This window comes from Balaenoptera physalus (genome assembly GCF_965194825.1).
Source record: "Balaenoptera physalus genome assembly, chromosome: 8".
Taxonomy (NCBI): Eukaryota; Metazoa; Chordata; class Mammalia; order Artiodactyla; family Balaenopteridae; genus Balaenoptera; species Balaenoptera physalus.
This window is the reverse complement of record NC_138887.1, coordinates 44836827-44864603: the sequence shown is the minus strand read 5'-3', so window position 1 is coordinate 44864603 and position 27777 is coordinate 44836827.

Below are 27777 nucleotides of genomic sequence, written 5' to 3'. Positions count from 1 at the left end.
CCTCCTCCCCCACCCCCAACCCTTATTTTTATCTCTCCATCACCTTACAGTTTCATTTCAGTCTTGTAATACATTTGACTTTATTCTTGTATTTAATTACCATTTCTGCTGTTTTTCAGAGTTCTCATAACCATTTAATTAGCTTAATATTTATTAAAAATTTAAACCTTTGATTAGGAAAATAAACTAGAAATCCACTTCTAACTAAATATTCAGAAATATAATGTATGAGTATATCTATTTTCTCATTAAGTTTGAAGTAAGTGAATTGTTTGAAGTTTTAAAAATTATAGAATAAAGTTTAATTTTAAAATGATTAATTTTAAAATATTCATAAATATGTCCGATTTTTAACATATCACCTATTTATCACTTCCTAGAGTCAACATTATTAAATAAACATAATTTTTATTTCCTTACTGAAGAGATTATTTTAACTTAAGATGACCACTGAAAATACATACCTAGGCATATCTATATTGGAAGATCTCCCTATGTAATATGTAAACTTACATAAAAACAATAACTATAATTTTTCTAGACCTGTGTGAATGAAGTCTACATTAAATCAATTGAAATAATTATATTATGTTTTCATGCTGGGAACAATGGACTCTCAGCTTATTGGACACTTGTATCCTGATTATTCATACATTTACATTCTCTTTAAATCATGTTTGTGGAATTTATAACTGACTGACAGAATTATCTATAATTTTTAAATTTAAATTCATATACTAAAACAATTTGAAAGCTGGCAATTTTGCACATTATTAAACAGCATGCATATCAATCTCTGATTTTTTTATTTTCTTGATTACTTTAACTTTGGGAATTCTATTAAAACAGTCAATCAACAGTCATTCGGGGGCTATTTTAAACTGCATATGGTACCAGCTGTAATTAGTAGTTGGAAAGGGTCAGAAAATGGTTCTAAAGTGCTTTATTCCTTTTTATGAATTTTCTGAATACATGTATTTTATTGATAGCCAGAGAGGCAAATTAATTTTGTTGGACTTCTTTTTTATGTTATTGAGCAGTGTTAACACTTTGGTACTGCAGCAATTTATAATTGTTACATATTCTAACATTATTGTGTTTCCCTATTTAGAATGATGTACTTATATAATATAAATTATATGTCACAATATGTAACAGATAAATGCTACCTCCTATTAATTACAAATGTGAATATAAAGAACTGATTGATTTCTGTTCTTAGATCATTCTCTATAATCCTATTTTGTTCACCTGTAAATAGGGGAGGCTATTTTTACTCTCAGCTCTTTAAGATGTAGGATTTAGGCCTGAATCAAGTAACATAATTTCATATTTTTGACCACAGTGATTGACTTAGAGAAGGGCATATGATTTAAATGAAGTAGAGTACTTTCTTCAATAACTGGGGGAAAAGGATGTCCTCTTTTTATTGAATATGAATAAAGACGGATGTGGCCCCCACCACAGAAATTGCTTGCAGTCATTATGTATTCATGAGATAACACTGAGAATGATATCTACAAAGAGCCAAGAGATCAGAGAGGTCAAGTTGAACTGGACTATTCAGATGCATAAGATATTACATTCCCTCTCTTATTTAATTTGACAACTGTTGAAGTCATTGTGTACTTGCAACCATAAGATTTATAGTTATATACACTGGATTTGAGTTTAAATCATTGGTTCTCAGTCCTGGCAAGTCATTAGAATTAACCAGGAGATTTTTAAAGAAAAATAATGCTCAAGCCCCACCCGACCCAATTAAACCAGAATTACTGGGTTGTATCTTGGGCATTAGTGTTTTTTAAAATGTTAAACTTCCTCAGGTGATGCTAATATGTAATAGTGTTTCAGAACCACTGATTTAAGTAGAACTCACAGGTCACTGAATCCGGGAAAAAAAACGAATTGGAAATAAGACATTATTCTTTCAAAACTGAGAAAAGAAAAAAGAAATATGATTAGTAGAAGGTGGGTAGAAGAGACGGTAAATTAGAATTTTTTCCTAGTCAAATAATATATATTTAGTCTTTATTGAGGCAATAATTTTCTAAGATAGACTTCTAAAAAGGTATGTATGAAAGATGATTAAAATGAAATATATATCTTTATTCTTTTTATCTTAAAATAATCTATAATACCAAATATGCTCAAGTCTTTCATCTTCTATAATGGCTTTAGTTAAAAATTTAAGTAAATATTTTAAAAATGGAGTAGCTGCCACGTAATATCAAACAGTGAAAATCTCCCAGAGATCTCCATATCAACGCCAAGACCCAGATCCACTCAACGACCAGCAAGCTACAGTGCAGGACACCCTATGCCAAACAACTAGCAAGACAGGAACACAACCCCATCCATTAGCACAGAGGCTGCCTAAAATCATAATAAGTCCACTGACACCCCAAAACACACCACCAGACGTGGACCTGCCCACCAGAAAGACAAGATCCAGCCTCATCCACCAGAACACAGACACTAGTCCCCTCCACCAGGAAGCCTACACAACCCACTGAACCAACCTTAGCTACTGGGGAAAGACACTAAAAACAACGGAAACTATGAACCTGCAGGCTGTGAAAAGGAGACCCCAAACACAGTAAGTTAAGTGAAATGAGAAGACACAGAAACACACAGCAGATGAAGGAGCAAGGCAGAAACCCACCAGACCTAACAAATGAAGAGGAAATAGGCCGTCTACCTGAAAAAGAATTCAGAATAATGATAGTAAAGATGATCCAAAATCCTGGAAGTAGAATGGAGAAAATACAAGAAACGTTTAACAAGGACGTAGAAGAACTAAACAGCAAACAAACAGAGATGAACAATACAATAAATGACATTCAAAGTTCTCTAGAAGGGATCAATAGCAGAATAACTGAGGCAGAAGAACGGATAAGTGACCTGGAAGATAAAATAGTGGAAATAACTACTGCAGAGCAGAATAAAGAAAAAAGAATGAAAAGAATAGAGGACAGTCTCAGAGACCTCTGGGACAATATTAAATGCACCAACATTCGAATTATAGGGGTCCCAGAAGAAGAAGAGAAAAAGAAAGGCACTGAGAAAATATTTGAAGAGATTATAGTTGAAAACTTCCCTAATATGGGAAAGGAAATAGTTAATCAAGTCCAGGAAGCACAGAGAGTCCCACACAGGATAAATCCAAGGAGAAACACGCCAAGACACATATTAATCAAACTATCAAAAATTAAATACAAAGAACAAATATTAAAAGCAGCAAGGGAAAAACAGCAAGTAACACATAAGAGAATCCCCATAAGGTTAACAGCTGACCTTTCAGCAGAAACTCTGCAAGCCAGAAGGGAGTGGCAGGACATATTTAAAGTGATGAAAGGGAAAAACCTACAACCAAGATTACTCTACCCAGCAAGGATCTCATTCAGATTTGATGGAGAAATTAAAAGCTTTACAGACAAGTAAAAGCTAAGAGAATTCAGCACCATCAAACCAGCTTTACAACAAATGCTAAAGGAACTTCTCTAGGCAGGAAACACAAGAGAAGGAAAAGACCTACAATAACTAACGCAAAACAATTAAGAAAATGGTAATAGGAACATACATATCGATAATTACCTTAAATGTAAATGGATTAAATGCTCCAACCAAAAGACATAGACTGGCTGAATGGACACAAAAACAAGACCCGTATATCTGCTGTCTACAAGAGACCCACTTCAGATCTAGGGACACATACAGACTGAAAGTGAGGGGATGGAAAAAGATATTCCGTGCAAATGGAAATCAAAAGAAAGCTGGAGTAGCAATTCTCATATCAGACCAAATAGACTTTAAAACAAAGACTATTATAAGAGACAAAGAAGGACACTACATAATGATCAAGGGATCAATCCAAGAAGAAGATATAACAATTGTAAATATTTATGCACCCAACATAGGAGCCCCTCAATACATGAGGCAAATACTAACGGCCATAAAAGGGGAAATCGACAGTAACACAATCATAGCAGGGGACTTTAACACCCCATTTTCACCAATGGACAGATCATCCAAAATGAAAATAAATAAGGAAACACAAGCTTTAAATGATACATTAAACAAGATAGACTTAATTGATATTTATAGGACATTCCATCCAAAAAGAACAGAATACACATTCTTCTCAAGTGCTCGTGGAACATTCTCCAGGATAGATCATATCTTGGGTCACAAATCAAGCCTTGGTAAATTTAAGAAAATTGAAATCGTATCAAGTATCTTTTCCGACCACAATGCTATCAGACTAGATATCAATTACAGGAAAAAAATCTGTAAGAAATACAAACACATGGAGGCTAAACAACACACTACTTAATAACCAAGAGATCACTGAAGAAATCAAAGAGGAAATCAAAAAATACCTAGAGACAAATGACAGTGAAAACACAATGACCCAAAACCTATGGGATGCAGCAAAAGCAGTCCTAAGAGGGAAGTTTATAGCTATAAAAGCCTAACATAAGAAACAAGAAACATCTCAAATAAACAGTCTAACCTTACACCTAAAGCAATTAGAGAAAGAAGAACAAAAAAAAACCAAAGTTAGCAGAAGGAAAGAAATCATAAAGATCAGATCAGAAATAAATGAAAAAGAAATGAAGGAAACGATAGCAAAGATAAATAAGACTAAAAGCTGGTTCTTTGAGGAGATAAACAAAATTGATAAACAATTAGCCAGACTTATGAAGAAAAAAAGGGAGAAGACTCAAATCAATAGAATTAGAAATGAAAAAGGAGAAGTAACAACTGACACTGCAGGAATACAAAGGATCATGAGAGATTACTACAAGCAACTCTATGCCAATAAAATGGACAACCTGGAAGAAATGGACAAATTCTTAGAAATGCACAACCTTCCGAGACTGAACCAGGAAGAAATAGAAAATATGAACAGACCAATCACAAGCACTGAAATTGAAACTGTGATTAAAAGCCTTCCAACAAACAAAACCCCAGGACCAGATGGCTTCACAGGAGAATTCTATCAAACATTTAGAGAAGAGTTAACAGCTATCCTTCTCAAACTCTTCCAAAATATAGCAGAGGGAGGAAAACTCCCAAACTCATCCTACGAGGCCACCAGCACCCTGATACCAAAACCAGGGAATGATGTTACAAAGAAAGAAAACCACAGGCCAGTATCACTGATGAACATAGATGAAAAGTCCTCAACAAAATACTAGCAAAGAGAATCCAACAGCACATTAAAAGGATCATACATTTTGATCAAGTGGGGTTTATCCCAGAAATGAAAGGATTCTTCAAGGTACGCAGATCAATCAACGTGATACACCATATTAACAAATTGAAGGAGAAAAACCATATGATCACCTCAATCTATGCAGAGAAAGCCTTCGACAAAATTCAACACCCATTTATGATAAAAACCCTCCAGAAAGTAGGCATAGAGGGAACTTACCTCAACATAATAAAGGTGATATATGACAAACCCCCAGCCAACATCGTCCTCAATGGTGAAAAACTGAAACCATTTCCACTAAGATCAGGAACAAGAGAAGGTTGCCCACTCTCACCACTATCATTCAACATAGTTTTGGAAGTGTTAGCCACAGCAATCAGAGAAGAAATAGAAATAAAAGGAATCCAAATTGGAAAAGAAGAAGTAAAGCTGTCACTGTTTGCAGATGACATGATACTATACATAGAGAATCCTAAAGATGCTACCAGAAAACTACTAGAACTAATCAATGAATTTGGTAAAGTAGCAGGATACAAAATTAATGCACAGAAATCTCTTGCATTCCTATACACTAATGATGAAAAATCTGAAAGTGAAATTAAGAAGACACTCCCATTTACCATTGCAACAAAAAGAATAAAATATCTAGGAATAAACCTACCTAAGGAGACAAAAGACCTGTATGCAGAAAATTGTAAGACACTGATGAAAGAAATTAAAGATGATACAAATAGATGGAGAGATATACCATGTTCCTGGATTGGAAGAATCAACATTGTGAAAATGACTCTACTACCCAAAGCAATCTACAGATTCAATGCAATCCCTATCAAACTACCACTGGCATTTTTCACAGAACTAGGAACAAAAAGTTTCACAATTTTTATGGAAACACAAAAGACTCCGAATAGCCGAAGCAATCTTGAGAAAGAAAAACGGAGCTGGAGGAATCAGGCTCCCTGACTTCAGACTATACTACAAAGCTACAGTAATCAAGACAGTTTGGTACTGGCACAAAAACAGAAATATAGATCAATGGAACAGGATAGAAAGCCCAGAGATAAACCCACGCACATATGGTCACCTTATCTTTGATAAAGGAGACAAGAATATACAGTGGAGAAAAGACAGCCTCTTCAATAAGTGGTGCTGGGACAACTGGACAGCTACATGTAAAAGAATGAACTTAGAACACTCCCTAACACCATACACAAAAATAAACTCAAAATGAATTAAAGACCTAAATGTAAGGCCAGAGACCATCAAACTCTTAGAGGAAAATATAGGCAGAACACATGACATAAATCAGAGCAAGATCCTTTTTGACCTACCTCCTAGAGAAATGGAAATAAAAACAAAAATAAACAAATGGGACCTAATGAAACTTAAAAGCTTTTGCACAGCAAAGGAAACCATAAACAAGATGAAAAGACAACCCTCAGAATGGGAGAAAATATTTGCAAATGAAGCAACTGACAAAGGATTAATCTCCAAAACATACAAGCAACTCATGCAGCTCAATATCAGAAAAACAAACAACCCAATCCCAAAATGGGCAGAAGACCTAAATAGATGTTTCTCCAAAGAAGATATACAGATTGCCAAGAAACACATGAAAGAATGCTCAACATCATTAATCATTAGAGAAATGCAAATCAAAACTACAATGAGATATCATCTCACACCGGTCAGAATGGCCATCATCAAAAAATCTACAAACAGTAAATGCTGGAGAGGGTGTGGAGCAGAGGGAACCCTCTTGCACTGTTGGTGGGAATGTAAATTGATACAGCCACTATGGGGAACAGTATGGAGGTTCCTTAAAAAACTAAAAATAGAACTACCATACGACCCAGCAATCCCACTACTGGGCATATACCCTGAGAAAACCATAATTCAAAAAGACTAATGTATCAAAGTGTTCATTGCAGCTCTATTTACAATAGCCAGGACATGGAAGCAACCTAAGTGTCCATCGACAGATGAATGGATAAAGAAGATGTGGCACATATATACAATGGAATATTACTCAGCCATAGAAAGAAACGAAACTGAGTTATTTGTAGTGAGGTGGATGGACCTAGAGACTGTCATACAGAGTGAAGTAAGTCAGAAAGAGAAAAACAAATACCGTATGCTAACACATATATGTGGAATCTAAAAAAAAGAAAAAAAAAAGAAAATGGTCAGAAGAACCTAGGGGCAAGACGAGAATAAAGATGCAGACCTACTAGAGAATGGATTTGAGGATATGGGGAGGGGGAAGGGTAAGCTGGGACGAAGTGAGAGAGTGTCGTGGACATATATACACTACCAAACGTAAAATAGCTAGCTAGTGGGAAGCAGCCACATAGCACAGGGAGATCAGCTCGGTGCTTTGTGACCACCTAGAGGGGTGGGATAGGGAGGGTGGGAGGGCGAGAGATGCAAGAGGGAAGAGATATGGGGACATATGTATATGTATAACTGATTCACTTTGTTATAAAGCAGAAACTGACACACCATTGTAAAGTAATTATACTCCAATAAAGATGTTAAAAAAAAAATGGAGTACCTGTATGTTTTTATAAATCCATTCATAATATCTGTGCCTTTATGAGCAAGGAGAGGTGTCTTCAGAATTATAGCTGAATTGAAATATAGGTTGAAGTAATGTCCTCCAATAATGTGTTGGTAGATTATACTATTGACAAAATTCTTCATGTGTGTATCCATGGTGTTTGTCATATAACTTTCCAATCCTCTTACTAAGGGCACAGTATATTTTTCTGCTTCTTGACTCTAGGCTTAGCCATGTGTCTTTCTTTAACTAATTGGATGTGAGTAGTCAGCGTGCAAGCAGGGGTTTAAAAGCACTTAAGCAGTAGGCCATGCTCTCTCATGCACTTTTTCTATTACCTTGAGGAGAACATGCTCTGGCTAGTTAACTGCTATGAAGAAGAGAATGAGAGCCATGTGGGGCAGAACCAATTCAATGATACGCAGTGAGAAGAAGAGCTGTCTCATTACTGCAGCCTGAAGCAGAGATTCTGTGCTGAAGATCGGGCAGACCTCATACTATAGATTCTCAGACTGGGAGAATAAATGCTCGATAAGCCATTGAGTTTTGCAAGTGGTTTATTATACAGTATTATTATTGCAATAGCTATAAATTTAGGCTGAAGAGCAAACCTTTTCTAAACTAATCTCGTATTCTGGTAATAAGAGGCAACAATCTTTAATTACACAATTAAGGTAAAACTTAAAATGACAATACTTCAGAGAACATTTGATTTAAATAGTCTCTACAGGATTGCTTTGGGAGCAAATATTTACTTTATTTGTAGTAGAGACTCCGAAATCAGATTTTCTATTGGTGGCTTTATATTGAAAGATATGGAAAAGGTAGGACTGGACAACTAAAAACAAAGCCTGATGATTGTATAATTTTACACAGAAAACGTATTTACAACAGTTTTGGGAGACTTTTGTTCTGGGATTTTTCACTGATAATTATTTACCAAATACTTCTGGTGCAATCAGTTTATTCTTGATCTAACTGATTTTTAAAAAATATGTTCCAAATATAAAACCATTACTTTTCACAAATCAGTAAGATACTTAATAATTTAAATTACCTCATTGTACACTTTTTAGTTTGAATAGTAATTATTGACTTCGAGAATTTTAGAGAAAGCATTATATTTATAGTAACTACTATAACTAAGTTTCAGGAAGTTGTAACTTATGGTTTGGAAGAGAAGGCCAGAATTTCAAATGTGTTTTATAAAGTGTTGACTTTATGATGCACCACTAAGAATGTGTCATTTTTTACTTAGCTTAATTATTTTTTATCTCTGAGAGAAAAAAAGTTATGGCATACTTTCTACAAAATCACAAAATGATGATATTTCAGTGGAAAAATGTAAGAGAATATGAATTCTGGGAATTAACATAAAAAACAGTTAATCACATCAGTGTCCACATTCCAAAAATACATGTAAGCTTTCAGGAGACAATGAAGTGGATCAGCTCGTTTCAAACATACTGTTTGCATTTTCATATAGCGGTTCTTCAATCTGAAAAAAGTGGACACTTTGATGGGAACTGACTCAGAAAGAAACTCATAGTATTTCAATACCAGGTATATGTTGTTATTTTTAAATCAATTTTATAAAAACATGAAAGAGAGTCTATTGAAATACAAAGAAGGAAGTATCTTCTTATCAAAGTTTGTATTTCTAATAGTATAGTTAAAGGCACACTTGAAATAAAGCCTTACAAATTTGAAAAATAAACCTTAGCTTAGCACATGAAGAAGTACAAATACTTCATGAAATTCCCAGTAATGTTTCTTAATGTGTTTCTCTCCTGCAAAACTTAAAAACACTTTTGTTTTTAATTGATGGATTTATTGCATTCTTGGAAAGATTGTAGACAACAATTTTTGATAGAGGAGAAAAATATTTTGATGACATGCACATAATCAGTTCTTGGCTGTTCAGCATATTACAAAGAGGAAATTTAAAGATAAAGCCAATATTAACCTTTGCATCTGACACAATTCTTGAAACATGTCTCATTCTCAGTTGCCACCCTAATTTATCACAGTCAGCCCTGTATTTCTGTGCAGACGAATAGTAAACACAGAACATATTTGTTCTATTTCAAATAAAGCAGAATTTGAGAGTTTAGTATTTGAGAGTATTAATTCAAGAAAGGTCACACAGCATTCCTTTCATTGATGGTTATGTGCTATGTGAAATAATACATAAACATTAAGGCTATGTTTTCCATTTATTTCTGCAAGTAAAAATATGAGTCAGAAGTTCATTTTCATAATATAAATTCTTTATTTTTTCCAATATGATAGGTACATATAAAACATGTGTCAGACTTACTTCCCTCTTACTGCCAGCTGAATAGATTTCAGCCACCCACTTTACCTGAATGGAGAATGAACAGTGAAAAAAAGCTTATATCAGAAAAAGTAAGTTTTTTGTTAGATAACTGATTTGTTACCAATTTGTCCCATTGTCACTTTTTGTAGGTTAAGAGGGCTTTTGCTTTGGGAGCAGGATAACTTTTTTCATACAATTATTTTATATGTCCCTTACTATAAACTGGAGAAATTATTTTTCTATTCTTCCATGAAACAATTTTATCTAATATTGATAAATATTTTAGAGTACAAATATATTATGCAAGCAGCCTCTGAGTTTTGCTACATTTTAACGTTGGAAGAATAAATCCCTTAGACTACCTTCATGTAAATGTCCTATATTAAAATAAATTTTGTTCCAGCACATTGGAATTAGAAATATGTAATTCAGTGTATTTATTGTGGTTCTCTGGTAAGTAAACTTTAATGATAGTTTTTTTAATATTTAAAAGTCTGTGCTCTTTTCCTAATACTAATTATATTTGCTGGAAAGGACTTTTGTCCTTTCATTACTAGAAAAGCAAGATATCAGAACAAGTGAAAAAATCTTCATATAATCTAATGTTTCTTATTAGTCAAATATATTAATCATCTGATACTTTTAAACTTTAATCTTGCTTCCGTTCTGTCTTTTAATGTATTTTTATTGAACGATTTTTATTAAAGTATAGTTGATTTACAATGTTGTGTTTTTTAAAATAATTTTTAAAGATTATTCTGAAGCATCATCTTCTCTCTGAAATCTGTACTACTCTACGTGGGTAAAATTTACTAATACATTATGCCTTCAATGCCTGTCTTGCATCCTTCTATTATAGCAACCCTTATCTTTGTGCTTTACATGTCTTTCTCCCCAGACCTTGAGAGTAGGAAAATATTTAAATATCTCTTCACAGATTGTAGCAAACAAAATAGCATGTAAGTGTTTGTTCAAATAATTAACGAGTGACAGCACAATGGAAATAATTAGTCAAAGTAGCAATTTCACCAAACAGGGGCCATTGTTGAAGTCCTGTGAGCCCACTGCTGTGGAAGCCTGAAAACTGACTTAATATTTCTTCAGTGAAGGTGTTGGGTAATGTGTATTTGACAATAAAAAGGAGAGAAAATGATTCACGTTAACATTTAAAATACGTTATTTTGCCATTTAGGTATGTGATTTATGAAAGTAGACCTATGAGCTGTGACAATTCCTGCAAAGCAGGAGTTAGGAATAGATATTCAGTGCTTACATGCACAACTGCTTTTTCTTCCTCTTCATTACCTATGCGGCTCTAGTGCCTCAACACCACTCTAGTTAATCCCTTTGTAAAAGAACTGCTCTTAACTGCAGAATATTTGGTGGGCACAGAATATTTTTCCCCCTTCTTTAGTGGTGCTCTAACTGATCCACAATGGCTACCCCCTGGAGTTTCAGTAAGACAGTAATCCAATGAGTTCCAAACACTAAACCATGGTTACTGGTCATTTTTAACCAGCAATAAGATGAATTTCTTCAACTAAACAACCTGAAGAACAGAGCTAAAGTGATTAGGAAATGTTTCAAAGGCAAAAAATAGCAATTTTTATACATGTAAGTATTTTAGTGTACATTTAAAATTTATATATGTATATATCAAAAGACTTCATAATAATAAGGTTACATATCATATATTATTTATTTGTGCATAATATAAATTGTCTCTTATAAATTGCAAATGTGTACTTCCTGGCTTGTTTTTTTCGATTAAGACATAGTCACTCTTTCCTATGTCTTCACAGCCTTCTGTAATATACCGAGATGATGTGATTTAGTTCATATTAATTTTTTTTCCTAGATGGATTCCTACTGTGCTTTCTCAACAGCTTCCTTCTGCCTCATTTCCCGAACAATTCTGCAGAATTGGTATGTAGGCAATAAAGTCAATTGGTCTTGAAATGGTTCTTTTCGTACAATTTTTTTTTTTTTCTCCCTGAGACAGAAGACTAATAATGAGTACTGAAGCTTCCAGGCAAAAGTTAAAAACAGTCTTTTAAGAGAAATATTCTATTTCAAGCTCAGTGATTCTTGTATGAATGGATGCTATATATGTATACACACACACACACACACACATACACACACAGAAATGTATATATGTCGTATGACTGCTTTCTCAAAAGTCTTCCAAAGAATAACAACAACAAAAAAAATGTTTTTAAAGGTAGCTAAGCAATTTTTAACTGGCCTAGCCGGAACATTATTCATGAAATACTATCAAATACATAAACTATGTTTATAGTGTATCAGGATAGTATAATTTAATCTATCTCAAATAATAAAAACTTACATTTTAAGGATGTATATTTTGAGGGTATGAGGAATGTTTCCAGCATAAAAATAGGAATCATTATACATGCTTTTTAAAAATAAAACTATGCATATGCTTTTGGATATAGATTCATGGACAAATAAATTATATCCTATGTTACCGAATATTGTCCTTATTCAAGTATATGTAATACTTGTGTTTATTTTCCTCTTCTGTGGGTGATACTTCATTACTAGAAGTCTGTGCTTTTTTATTCTTTGCCTCATAATCTGGATTCTTGGCAAATGATATTGAATTTTATGGCTAAAACTAAAGTAAATCATGCACAGCTGTCTCTATTTTAGGTGTCTTCTGTGCTTATTCTAGTAGTGTTACTATTGTATAACTCAGTGTTTCTGAATCATTGGTTTCCACAATTCTGGATTAATTATGCAGATTTGTAACCATTTTCAATTCTTGGTCACTTTCATGAATGTTCTCTAAATGTGGTTGCACATTTACAGATGGTATTACTTAAACCTTGGTTCAAAAACCACAGTGGTAATAATTGTAATATACTCTAAAAGCATTTTAGGTCACAGGTCAACAACTTACAGATCATGAGCCAAATCCAGCTCATAGTCTGTTTTGGTATAGCTTCTAAGCCAATAAATGTTTTTATGTTTGCAAATGGTTGTTGAAGAAAAAGAAGGAGAAGAAGAATATGACAGAGACTGTAAGTGGCCTTACAAGGCCTAAAATATTTAGTATCTTGCCTTACAGTTTGCCAACCCCTGTTTTTAGGTTATCTCACCATAATTATTCACTGCTTTTACAGCACTTTGTTCATAGTAGTAATTCAACAAAATACGTTGAATACTGATGTTATTCAATTTAGCGTTCTGTTAATTTTCATTTATTTTATGTTTCTAAGGCAAAAATATAACGTTACTGTAAAACGGCAATTAATAAATATCTTTAGAGCAATAATGTCTTTAATACTGTATGAATTACTTGATTAAAAATAAAAGATTTTATCATTAATATAATCCCAGGAGAGAAAAATTGTTTTTAACAGATGATACTTGAACATTTTAAAAGTATTTTCTCAACTCTGAGTGAACAATTGTATAACACATACTGAAAAGGTCTTGTGCATAAACTGCTTGATAATATAGTTTTTCAGTGAGACCTATCACATTATTAAGGTTTTATTGGCCATAACTAATACTATTTTTAATATGTAAGAAATGTTCACTTAATTAGAAAGCTGCAGATATCAATATGAATATACATTTGAAAAAAATTTAGTGAGAAGAGTCTATCAAAATCTGCATGTTTAAATTTATTGATTTCTAGCCCAAAGAATAGAAGCATGAGAACAACTAATTAATATATTAAAAGATGCTTATTAATAAGGATCAGGAGTAGATTAAGAATAATTTTATACATTTTCTTACATCCTCTTCAGGAAACTTCGCACTTTATCTCTGTATGACTGAATTTCCTTTACAGACTGACTCAAGTCTCTTTTAATCAGAATCATCCCCATTTTAATTGTCATATTCACTTAATTTCTATTAAAGGCTGCAACATGAGTTTTTGACTATAATTATTAAACCATAATTGTATTATAAGTATAGTTTGTATTTATGAAAGATCACTTCAGTATTGATTATATAGTTGTAAATAACTATAAACATTTATATATTTGATAGAAAAACAATACATAGTGACTGACCTAAGATTGACAATCTTCATGTCCTTGTGATCTGTAATATGTAGGCTGCTGCTTGCCATCACTGGGTATGGGCATTGCTTGATTTTTCTTACCACTGTATCGGTTATTCTCAATCTTGGGTGCACATTGGAATCACATGGGATGATTTAGCATTACTAGTGCCTGAATTCCATACCCAGAGATTCTGCTTTAATTAGTTTTGGATGGGGCCTGAATTATTAGAAGCTCCTCAGGTGATTCGAATATATTGGGAGTCTCAGGAACAACTTAAACTACTTGCTGATGGACATGTTCCTCACTTGTCCACATCCTCACAAAGCAGTTGGTACCCGAGATTTGATCTGCATGATGAGGATAAGTGGAGAGGTTAAAATTTGATTTTATACTTACAGGTTCTTAAGAATATTTCTCAAAATGTGGTCCCTGAACCAGCACCGTTAGCATCACCTGGGAATGGGCTAAACGTGCAAATTCTCAGACCCGTTCTAGACCTATTGAATCAGAAACACAAGAAGTTGGGTCCGGTGGTCTGTAGTTTAACAAGCTCTCCAGGTGCTTCTGTTCGTGAGCTATTAAAGCCAAAAGAACTCAAATAAGGGCAGGGATTTATACCCTTTGTCTGCTTTTCCACTGGGAACTTTTAAAAATCTATACTGCATATTTATTTTATAATTCATATTTTAAAGGAATATATAATTTATATCTTCACAGTACATGCCAGTTTCTACAGAATCAACTTCATGGTAAGGTCTGATCTACTTAATTCATTAGTCATGTTACTATAGAAGACATACGTGTGTGTATATGTATTATGATATAATTTCTTTCAAGTATGTTTTGAGTTTGCTAGTGTAAATATGTGAAGTATTAAGCTTTTAATTTATAGCAGTGAGGTTACTTGGATTTATATGGAATAAGTAGTCATCTGGTATAATGTGAGTATCTAAAAATCTGTACAGAGATGCATAATTTCAAATCCATCTACATCTATAAGCATGCCTATAAATAAGGTAAGTTATTTATAATTTATAATTTAGTTATTTATAGTAAATATCTATAATTTATATAGTTTTATTATATAGTAATATAATGTGTTATATAAACTATTTATTTATTTATATTGGCATTTAACAGCGTGTGAGAAACTTTATATAAATATGTACACTCATTCGGTTGGATTATTGAAGGCAGAATACTTTAAGAGTCTGGGCCTGGAGTCCTCCAGATCCTAGTTCGTATCCAGCATTGTTCATACTTATTAGCTGTGATTTTGAGCAATTACTTAAATACTTCAGTTTTGGCTAAATTTTGTTTCTGTTGTATTAATTTCTTTATGCATGAAACAGAGATAATAGTAACTATTTCAAAGGGCCATAATGGTAACGTATGGGGTAATATACATAAGACCCTAGACCCAGTGTTTCTTAGCACTGAATAAATATTAGCTATTTTTATTTCTATTACGTACAAATATTTATTTACACAACAATAACCTTTTTCTTTTTAAGAATATATACTTTTAACATATTTTGGAACTTGCATGAAAATAATCTTATTTTGTTTTTCTAATATGTTGATATTTTCAACATTGACATTAAAAGTTTTGTGGTGGAAAGTTTCCAGACCTAAACAACTACTATGAGAGTTAATAAAGGGATCTACATAGTGAGCTATTGTTCATTGTAAATGCAGTGGAACCTTGATAAAATATGACCTGCTATAGCATGAAATTTAGCATAATCCTATTGATTGGTGATTGTTACTGAAAGAACCAGAAGGTTCTTGTTATACTACTTTATCTTTATCTTAGTTGCTTGGCAAAGACCCAAAGAATCATGGTTTAATGAAGTCCATCTTTGAGAGAATAATGGAAAAAAACATGATTCTTCTTCACTTTTATAGAACTCATAAAGTATTAATGTTAAATAAATGGAGTGTTAGCAGTGATAAGGAGGCATCATATGTCTGGGAGGGAAACAAAAAAACCCCAGATTTTTATAAATACAGAAAGTTGGAAGTTTTGGTCTTGAAAGAATTGAGAATGTAAGACATCTGATAAGAACTGAACTATTGAAGTTGGTTGAATTTAAGGTAGCTTATTGTTTTTCAAGATTATATTTTGTCTATAAAATTTGATGTAGATATTATCTCGATGATTTCATAATTTAAGTCAGATTCAAAGATTCTAACAGTGTGGTGTAGATCTCTAATTTGTATTGCATACCTCAAATTATTTCTGAGATTTTATTTTGAATATATTGCATAGTTATAGAATATAAACTATTTGAGATTAGGAGCTATATTTTATACGCTTTATATTTCAGATGCTAGCATGGTACTAACAGAAAGCAGATATTCCTTAGATGTTTTCTGAATGAGTAGAAAGATTAGCACTTTTCATTCATTGATGATAAATCACTATGTCCATGATTGACTACTACTCAGTGTTGCTTTCTTTTGAGAAGATAGTAATTCCTAGTCCTGATTATTCCTTGTATTCAAAAGTATATCCAGTAGGGCAACTCTCTTGGTCTCTCTCTGCTCCCATTTCTGCCTTCCCAGGAGTGAAGGAGTAACTTAACTGACAGGTGGCTTTGGAAGTAGGAACTGGGCTTGCTTTGCTACTCCCTTTCTTACCCACTGCATTCTGGGATACATCTTTCAGTGTCGATAGAGCCATGTGGTAAGCTTGGAGGTAAAGGCTGCAAGGCAAGACCTATGGTTTTGCTGCTCTGCCTGTGACTGTACTGATGAGTCTGTCCAATTTTTTGGATGCAGATGAAACCAGTACCTAAGGCTTAGGATGCTGCACACATAAGCCATGGTCTATATCTGCTCCATCAGTAATAAAGCTGCTATTTTTATTTTTCTTCTTCCAATTCATCTGCCTTACTTGTTTCAGAATTCAGGCAGGAAAAAGTAGGTGTTAAAAATTGACCCTCTAGAGTGTGTGCATGCAGGCTTGCTAACAGTCAGGGCAGAGAGAGCCTTGCACTGGTGGCTGCCACCTCGCCACATTTCCTAGTCCGAAGGGGCCCTGCTCACTACACACCACAGCCTGGTGTGAGATTAGGCAAAGATTTGATCTATCTGTACAGAGACAGACCAAGGGTGCCTGGGGTGAGATCTGAGTGGAGACGTGGAGACCGCTGTCAGAGCACACCAGGTGGTGCCACAAGAACACACAGAGACTAAGCATTGAATCTTGAGCAGACAAGCCCTGGGCAGGAGTACACAGCAGTTCATTTCCCAGGGAGAGTGTCTTGGCTCCGCCTGTTCCACACCACAGCTTAGCACTTGATCTGAGGCAGACAAGTCCTGAAAGAAGTCTGCCACAGAGACAGCCCAGATCTTAGGCAGCAGCACAGCCACCTCAATTCCAGCAGCCACAATGCCCCGACACCCAGCCTCAGCCTATTCCACACCACAGCCTTGCACTAGATCTGGGACAAACACAACAGAGAAAGGGATGCAACTTTAGGCTGCTTCTGAATGGAACCCTGGATGCCCACACAGGTGGGACATAGGCCCGCTGTGACTGCATGGGCCTCAGTTCCTTCAGCAAACACCTCCTTTGGGCCAGGGAACGCACTCAAGGGCAAAGGAGCCTGATCAAACTTGAACCTCACGGCTTCTACTCCAACAACTGGGAAGCAGACCCTGCCCCAACAGGGCAGTAACAGCCACAGAGCAGAGAGGAAGTTCCGCCTCACATTCAGCATATGCTCTAGACAATACAACACCAACTACACCCCCTATTAAGGGGATAATGACCAGCACAATCTGAGGAAAGACGTGGATGGCATCCATACAAAAACCAGCCCTTGCACCAAAACTGTTGGACATGGACAGTCTACACAGGAATGCTCCGACATAAATACACCCCTTCAAGACCATGGTAGATAACTGTTTCTCCTAAATTCATAGAGACAAATTTAAGTAAAGTGAAAAGGCAGAGGAACCACTCCCAATTCAAAGAACAAGAGAAATCCCCTGAAAGAACAAATAATTAAACAGACCTTACCATTCTACTAGACCCCAAGTTCAAAAAGGAGGTACTAAAAATGCTAAATGAACTAAGAAAGATTATTGATAGAAATGCAGATCACTATAATAAGGAACTAGAAACTATAAAGATGAACCAATCAAAAAGAGACAAATAAATTGCGGCGATAAAAACCAATCTAGAAGCAATGAATAGCAAACTGAATGACACAGAAGGAATAAGTGATTTGGAAAATAGAATAATGGAAATCACCCAATCAGAACAGCAGACAGAAAGGCAAATGAAAAAAATGAAAGCAATATATGAGATCTATGGGATAATATGAAACCTGCCAACTATGCGTAATAGGGGTTCCAGAAGAAGAGAGAGAGAGGGAGATCAAAAGGTATTTGAAGAAACTATGGCTGAAAACTAAAATACCCAAACCTAAAGAAGGAAACAGGTATCCAGGTGCAGGAAGCACAGAGGGCCCCAAACGATATGAAACCTGACCCACACCAAAACACATCATGATTAAAATGGCATAAGTTAAAGATGATGAGAGGATTCTTAAGGCAACAAGAGAAAAATAGTTAGTTACAAGGGAACCCCCTTAAGGCTAGTAGCTGATTTCTCTACAGAAATGTAGCTCAGAAGGGAGTGGCAAGATATATTCAAAGTCCTGACAGTGAAAAACCTGCAACTTAGTATACTCTGCCCAGCAAGATTATCATTTGGAATACTAGGAGAGATAAAGAATTTCTCTGACAAGCAAAAACTAAACTAATATAGCAATAGTAAACCTACCCTAAAAACAATATTGAAAGGTCTTCTCTAAATAGAAAAGAAACAAGAATCTATAGGAAAGGGAAAATCACAATAGGAAAAGCAAATATACGAAAGGATTATCGATCAGTTAAATAAGCCAGTACATAGATTTAAAAAAAAATTTGTGCAAGAGATTTTAACTGCAATGAACAGCAAAAGGATAAACATGAAAATGTAAAATAGGACATCAAAATCAAAATGTGGGTGAGGAAGTAAGAAAATATAGATGTTTTAGAATGTGTTTGAGCTTATATTGTTACCAGTCGAAAGCAAGTAGGTATATTAATGGATTAACATACCTGAAAACCAGGATAACCACAAATCTAAAACATACAATAGATTCAAAGAACCAAAAAGAAGAGAATTCAAGCACAGTACAAAAGAAAACCATCAAACCACAAAAGGAAAAAGAAAAAGAAAGGAACAAAGAAGAAATACAAAATCAACTGGGAAACAAAGTTTAAGATGGCAATAAATACAAACCTATCAATACTTACCTTAAATATCAGTGGACTAAACGCTCTGATCAAAAGACATAGAGTGGCAAACTGGATAACAAAAGAAGAATCTACAATATGCTGCCTACAAAAGACCCACTTTAAGGCAAAGGACACACTTAGATTAAAGGTGAGGGGATGGAAAAAGATATTTCATACAAATGGAAATGACAAGAAAGCAGAGGTGGTAATACTAATATTAGACAAAATAGACATTAAAACAAAGGTCATAAAGAAAGATAAAGAAGGACTCTATACAATGATAAAAGGATCAATACAAGAAGAGGATATTACACTTGGTAACATATATGCACTCAATATAGGAGCACCTAAATATATAAAACAAATACTAACAGAAATAAAGGTAGAAGTTGATGGGAATACAATAATAGTAGGAGAGTTTAACACCCCACTGACATCAATGGACAGTTCTTCCAGATAGAAAACCAATAAGGCAACAGAGATCCTAAATGACACAATAGACCAGTTAGGCTTAATTGATATCTTCAGGACATGACATCCGAAAAAACCAGAATACACATTCTTTTCAAGCACACATGGAACATTCTCTAGGAAGACCACATACTATGACACAAAACCAGCCTCAAAAAATGTAAGAGGATAGAAATTATTTCAAGCATATTTTCTGACCACAACAGCATGAACTAGAAATCAACCACAGAAGGAGAAAGGGAAAAAAAAAAAAAGATTAATGGGTACTAAACAACATGCTACTAAAAGACCAGTGGCTCAATAATGAAATCACAGAGGAAATTTAAAAATGCCTTGAGACAAATGACAATGAAAACAGAACTATACAAAATCTATGGGATATTGCAAAAGCAGTCCTAAGAGAGAAGTTCATAGTGATGCAGGCCTTCCTCAAAATAACAAGAAAAATCTCAAATAAACAACCTAACCTACCATCTAAAAGAATTAGAAAAAGAAGAACAAAACCTAAAGTCAGCAGAAGGAAGGAAATAATAAAGATCAGAGAGGAAGTAAATAAAATAGAGATTTTTAAAAAAAATAGAAAAAAATCAATAAAACCAAGAGCTGGTTTTTTGAAGGGATGAACAAAATCTATAAACTTTTCGTCAGGCTCACCAAGAAGAAAAGAGAGAGGACCCAAATAAGCAAAATAAGAAATGAAAGAGGAAAAATAACAACCAGTAGTGCAGAAATACAAAAAATTATAAGAGAATACTATGACCAGTTATATGCCAACAAATTGGGCAACCTAGAAGAAATGGAAGTTTCTAGAAACTTACAGCCCACCAAAACTGAATCGAGAAGAAATAGAAATAATTTGAACAGACCAATCACTAGACGTGAAAAAGAATCTGTAATAAAAACTCCCCTGCAAACAAAAGTCCAGAACCAGATGGCTTCAATGAAGAATTCTACCAAACATATAAAGAAGAACTTACAATGATCCTTCTCAAACTCCTCCAAAAGATTAAAGAGGAGGGAACACCCCCAAAGACATTCTATGAAGCCATCATCACCCTGATACCAAAACCAGACAAAGACACTACAAAAAAGAAAATTACAGGCCAGTATCTTTGATGAATTTAGATGCAAAAATTCTCAATAAAATATTAGCAAGCAGAATCCAACATCACGTAAAAAGAATCAGATACCATGATGAAGTGGGATTCATCTCATTGTCACAAGGATGGTTCAACATATGCAAATCAATTGATGTGATATACCATGTCATATCAACCAAAGAAGTAAACCGCATCATTATCTCAATAGATGCAGAAAAAGCATTTGATAAAATTCAATATCCATTCATGATAAAAACTCTCACCAAAATGGATATAGAGGGAACATATCTCAACATAATAAAATTTATTTATGGCAAACCCACAGCCAACATAATACTCAACAGTGAAAAGCTGAAAGCCTTCCCGCTAAAGTATGGAACAAGACAAAGATGCCTACTCTCATTCCTTTTATTCAACATATTACTGGAAGTCCTAGTCACAGCGATCACACAAGAAAAATAAATAAAATGTATCCAAATAAGAAGGGAAGATGTAAAACTGTCATTGTATGAAAATGACATGATACTCTGTATAGAAAACCATACAAGCTCCAAACAAAAACTATAAGAATAAACAAATTCAGCCATGTAACAGGATACAAGATTACTATACAGAAATATGTTGTGTTTCTTTACACTAACAATTAAGTATCAAAAAGAGAAAGTAAGAAAACAGTTCCTTTTAAAATTGTATCCAAAGAAATAAATACCTAGGACTAAACATTACCAAGGAAGTGAAAGACTTACACACTGAGAACTGTAAAACATTGATAGGGACTTCCCTGGTGGCGTAGTGGTTAAGACTCCGTGCTCCCAATACAGGGAGCCTGGGTTTGATCCCTGGTCAGGGAACTAGGTCCCAGAAGCATGCTGCAACTAAGAGTTCGCATGCCACACTAAGGAGCCCATGAGCCACAACCAAAACAAAAATAAAAGGAGCCCGCCTACTGCAACTAAGGAGCCCACATGCCACAACTAAGAAGCTGGTGAACCACAACTGTGAGCTGCAACTAAGCAGCCCGCCTGCCACAACTAAGACCCAGCACAACCGAATTAAAAAAAAAACAAAAAAATTGATAAAGGAAACTGACAATGATTCAAAGAAATGGAAAGCTCTCATGCTCTTGGTTTGGAAGAATTAATGTTATTAAAATGGCCATACTACCCAAAGCAATCCACAGTTTTAATGTGAACCTTAACAAATTGCCCATGACATTTTTCACAGAACTTGAACAAAGAATCCTAAAGTTTATATGGAACCACAAAAGATCCAGAATTGACAAAGCATTCCTCAGCAAAAAGAACAAAGCTGGAGGTATAACCCTTCCAGACTTCAGATTTTACTACAAAGCTACAGTAATCAATACAGCATGGTATTGGCACAAAAACAGACATATAGATCAATGGAACAGAATAGAGAGCCCAGAAGTAAACCCATGCACCTACTGTCAATGTATGGCACAGGAGGCTAGGATATACAGTGGAAAAGACAGTATCTTCAGCAAGTGATACTGGGAAAGCTGGACAGCTACATGTAAATCAATGAAATCAGAACATTCCCTCACACCATACACAAAAATAAGCTGAAAATGGTTTAAATACCTAAATATAAGACTTGACACCATAAAACTCCTAGAAGAGAACATAGGCAAAACGTTCTCTCACATAACTTGTAGCAATATTTTCTTAGGTCAGTCTCCCAAGGCAAAAGAAATAAAAGGAAAAATAAACAAATGGGGCCTAATCAAACTTAAAATCTTTTGCATAGCAAAGGAAACCATCCACAAAATGCAAAGACAACCTACGGAACAGGAGAAAATATTTGCAGATGATGCAACTGGCAAGGGATTACTATCCAAAATATACAACCAGCTCATACAACTCAATATCAAAAAAAACATACAACCCAATCAAGAAATGAGCAGAAGACCTAAATAGACATTTTTTCCAAAGAAGACATAAGATGGCCAACATGGAAATGAGAAGATGCTCAACATTGCTACCATATTATCTAACAATCCCACTCCTGGGTATAAATCCAGAAAAAATGAAAACTCTAATTCGAAAAGATACATGCACCCGGTGTTCATAACAGCACTATTTACAGTAGTAGATAGACATGGAAGCAACCCAAGTGCCCATCCACAGATGATTGGCTTAAGAAGATGTAATATATATATGCAATGGAATATTACTCAGCTGTAAAAAGAATGACGTATTGCTATTTATAGCAACATGAACGGACTTAGGGAATATTATGCCTAGTGAAGTCAGACAAAGACAAATATTATACGATATATGATATCCCTTATATGTGGAATCTAAAACATAATTAAAATGAATCTATACCCATAACAGAAACAGACTCACAGACATAGAAAACAAAATTATGGTTACCGTAGGGGAGAAGGAGGGGAGGAGGGACAGATTAGGAATATGAGATTAACAGGTACAAACTACTATATATAAAATAGATAAGCAACAAGGATTTACTGTATAGCACATGGAATTATTTTTGATATCTTCTAATAACCTATAATGGAATATAATCAGAAAAAAATAACTGAATCCCTGTGCTTTATATGTGAAACTGACACAATATTGTAAATCAACTATACTTCAATTAAAAAAATGACCCTGTAGAACTATAAGTCTTATATGTGTATAACTTGCATATTGGAAATATCACTGACACAGAGGGTTGGGATAGGCATGGAGGGCATGCAAGTAATTACCGTTCACTTGGCTGGAGCTCATATCATACTTAGGGAAACATGACCACTCTTTGCACCTGAGAACTCTTAAAACAAAGGTTGTAGAAATTGTCATGATGCCAGCAAATATTAGCAATGTGGTATTCATATTGTGACTGAGAATTCCTTATATCCCTAATTTTCTATGAATATTCACCAGATTCTTCTTAATAACTGGCAAGTGGACAGAAAATATTTCCATTCCTGGTTCTGTGGCCACTGTTACAGTTTTGTTTCCTGTGTAATAGTAGCCTAGCCTATTTTTCATACCATGTAATAGTAGCCTATTTTTCTGTCTTTTCTAAATCAGTGCATATTTCTCAGCTGCAGATCATCCTAAACTTTACTCGTATATTGGCAGAAATACTTTTCTTCCTCATGAAACTGCCATTTGTATACCACCATCACATTAAAATCTGAAAAAAATTCCATATTTATCATTTTCCTTTATATCTCATTTTTAGTCAGAAGTTCAGCTTCTTATCTCATATAAAGTTATTATTTTTATACCACTCTATATTTACATGACTAGCAGCCTACTCTTCACATTTTTGGAAAGATGAAATAGTGTAAACACATACACTCTCATTTTTTTCCTGGTTGATGCTCTGTCAGAGAAGTGAGCTTATTATTAAAAGCAAGTGGAGCTCAACTGTAAAAATCTAGAATAACTGGTATGGGATATATCATCAGAAAATGAAAGTGACTATATAAACATATATGTAATATATAAACTATGTGTAATATATAATTATATCAGTATCCATTATAAAAACTTACAATTGTCTCTCTTGTTTGATTTCTCTAAATTACAACTTTATCCTATTATTCCTCTTCCTCCATCCTATATGCTCTCATTTCTTTCTGTTCCTATTTCTCCCCTTGATTTACTCCTCTCTATTTCTGGCCACACTAGATCCCCTAAAGCACATTTGCCTCTTAAAGATAAATCACTCTCAGAACCTGCATGCCATATAATAGGCCCTCAACAAACAATTGTTGAATGAATGAATGAAGTAGTTAAGGTCGGAGGAGTTAAATTGCAATCCAACTCTACCAGTTTAGAGATGAAAGACTAAGTTTATAGTTTTAATCTCTGTGAATATCTGTTGATGAAAGACTAAGGTTACAGTTTTAATCTCTGTGAATATCTGTTTCCTCCGCTGCACTTTGGGGTTAATGAATTCTCCTTTTAAGAGTTGTTAGGAGGATGAGAAGTAAACGAGTTAAGTACTTGGTATGTGTAGGTGCTCAATAAAAGGTTTCTAGTGTTGTTAATAAAGTTTGTACATTATTAATAATTGTTATAATTAATGATTTAGAATATTAATCGTTGCTGTTAATTTGTATATTATGATAATTTGTAATTACTGTTGATAATTAAAAATTATCAAAGATAAGGCCACTTAGAAAAAAAAAAGAACACCAATAAGTCATACAATATTACAAAGATTTGGGAGGGGGACAGAATGTAGATACTAATGACATGAGGATGGTTTCTTCCCGGGCACATGCCTTGACTCTCCTTTGCCTGGATTTTCCTGCATTTTGGGTGAGAACCATAACCCAGAAAACAGGCCTGTGTGGAAACTGGACCTGGGATATTTACCTTCTCAGTTCACAGCAGATATTCCTGACATAAAGGTCCATCTGACCCTGGGGCCAGTTTATAGGGCATGGTATTCTTTTTTCAGTCATGGTTTTCCCCTGTTCCCTGCAATAACTGTATAAGAAGCCTTAGAGGGACTGAGTGTGCTCTAGTGGCAGAGGAAAAGGTAGTCGGTTTTACCACATTTTAGGTTCACTTGGGACATAGCAGGTTTTTGTGGTCTTGCTCTGAAACCTAACCTGTAAGACATCATGAATAATATAACTTCAGTGGGGAAATTCCTTCTGAGTTCTAAACAATGATTTACAAAGGAATTTTAGAAACATACCCCTTTACAATTGCAGATGACCTATATTTCAAAGGTTTCAAATGGCTCCGCATACAATTTACATCCACTTTGGAGTTTTCTGTTCATCATTTCATGAAACATAATGATCATTTCTAAGTGGACAACTTTGATTTGGAGATTACTGGGCACACTGTTACCTATTGATTTTTTCCCTTGTATTTTTCCCACGTACCTTTTCCCTTAATGTGTGCCTTAACATTGTTATCACAGTTCTCATATCAATGTTTAAAAGCCCACTTTTGAAAAACATGATGCCCTTGTTAAAGGCAGATTTGTGTTTGGCTTTACAGAAAAATAAACTTAAGAGAAACTTTACTGAAACGTGAACACTAGCCCAACGGGCATTATATTCAGCAAGGGTAACTTTGCACCACTTCTGAGAAGCTGAGATTGCTGAGTTCTCTAGCATTTGTGTCAGGCCTTGGCGGAGACACTGAAATAGAGTAAGCCCATCTCTAACTCCTTTCTCTTTTCTTTGTAATGGAAAATACTACTGTGTCTTTCTTAAAACATTCTGAGTTTCTGAGATGAAAGACAATAACAGAAAAGAAGGGTATTGCTTTGTGATTAAAATGAAAACATAAATTTTTACTGAGTAATAAATGGCTTTATCTCTGGCAAGACTGCAAGAGAATGTTGTTCTAGAATGTCATGGGATTTAGTCTGATATACTAATCTCAGAATCTGAATGGGGATGAAGACTGTCTTAATTTCAAACCTATTGAAGTTTTCTTCTCAGCACATTCATGGTTATGAGGAGATAAGAAGTTACAGCCACTTAGGCCTGTTTGAAGTTTATAGAGTGTGACCTATTTATGAGGTTGTATATAAACAAGCTATTTATCCCCATAGCAAAGAACAAGGGTAATTTATTTGAGCAACAATTTGAGTATTAGATACTGATTAAAACAATCAGACTCTTCATGAATGCAGCATTTAAATGTTAAAGCTAATAAAATTAGCTATGTTATTAAATATTTCTTTCTATTAATCATTTTATTTTTAATGTTAATATTTTTCGTATTTGACTCAGATTTTCTCAAAAATTTTAGTTTGAAACTTTTAAAGATACAGAAAAGTAAAAAAACTATATGGTGCCTATCCCTTATACCTTCATCTGGAGTCACTCATTTTAACATTTTGCCACATTTGCTTTATCTCATTATACACACACACACACACACACACACACACACACACGCCTATGGTTAGCTCTATATATGTACTTCAATTTTTGTGGTGGCATCAGAAAAGGGATACATTGATTCTTCTATATGAGTATCCACTTGTTTTATTACCATTTCTTGAAAAAAAATATTGTTCACCTAATTGAATTACCTTGGCATCTTTGCCAAAAACAAAGTGGCCACATACGGGTAGGTTTATTTTTAGACTTTTCTATATTGTTTCATTTATCTGTATGTTTATCTTTATGCCGATACCATGCTGTCTTGATTACTGTCATTTTATAGTAAATCTTGAAATTAGATAGTGATAGTCCTCTAGAAAAAGAATAGAAAGCTATTCTTTTTCTAAGTTGTTTTGACTATTCTACATCCTTTATTTTTCCATATAAATTTTAGACTTATTTTGTCAATTTCTGTAAACCCACTTGCAGAGATTATGTTTGGGATCATGTAGAATCTAAAAATCAATTTGGGGAAAATCGATATCCTAATAGTATTTAGTCTTCCAGTCTTTGAACAATTATATATCTCTTCAATTATTTAGGCCATCTTTAATTTTTCCTGAAATGTTTTGTACTTTTCATAGCATAGGTCTTATACATATTTTGTTGTATTTATTTTTCTATTTTTCACAATTCTAATGCTATTGTAAACCTGCATTACTTTTCCTTAGTCATTGTTGGTTTGAATTAAAAATGTAATGTAAATGCTTTAGTTATGAAGGCACTGTAGTAGAATTGGAAATGTCTCATATCAGTAGAGACAAACCGCATTAATTGAGCTAAGAGAATGAGACAATTTGATGTATCACTTTTTGTATAAACAGTGACATCCAGAGCTGCCATTAGAATTCCTTAATATGTG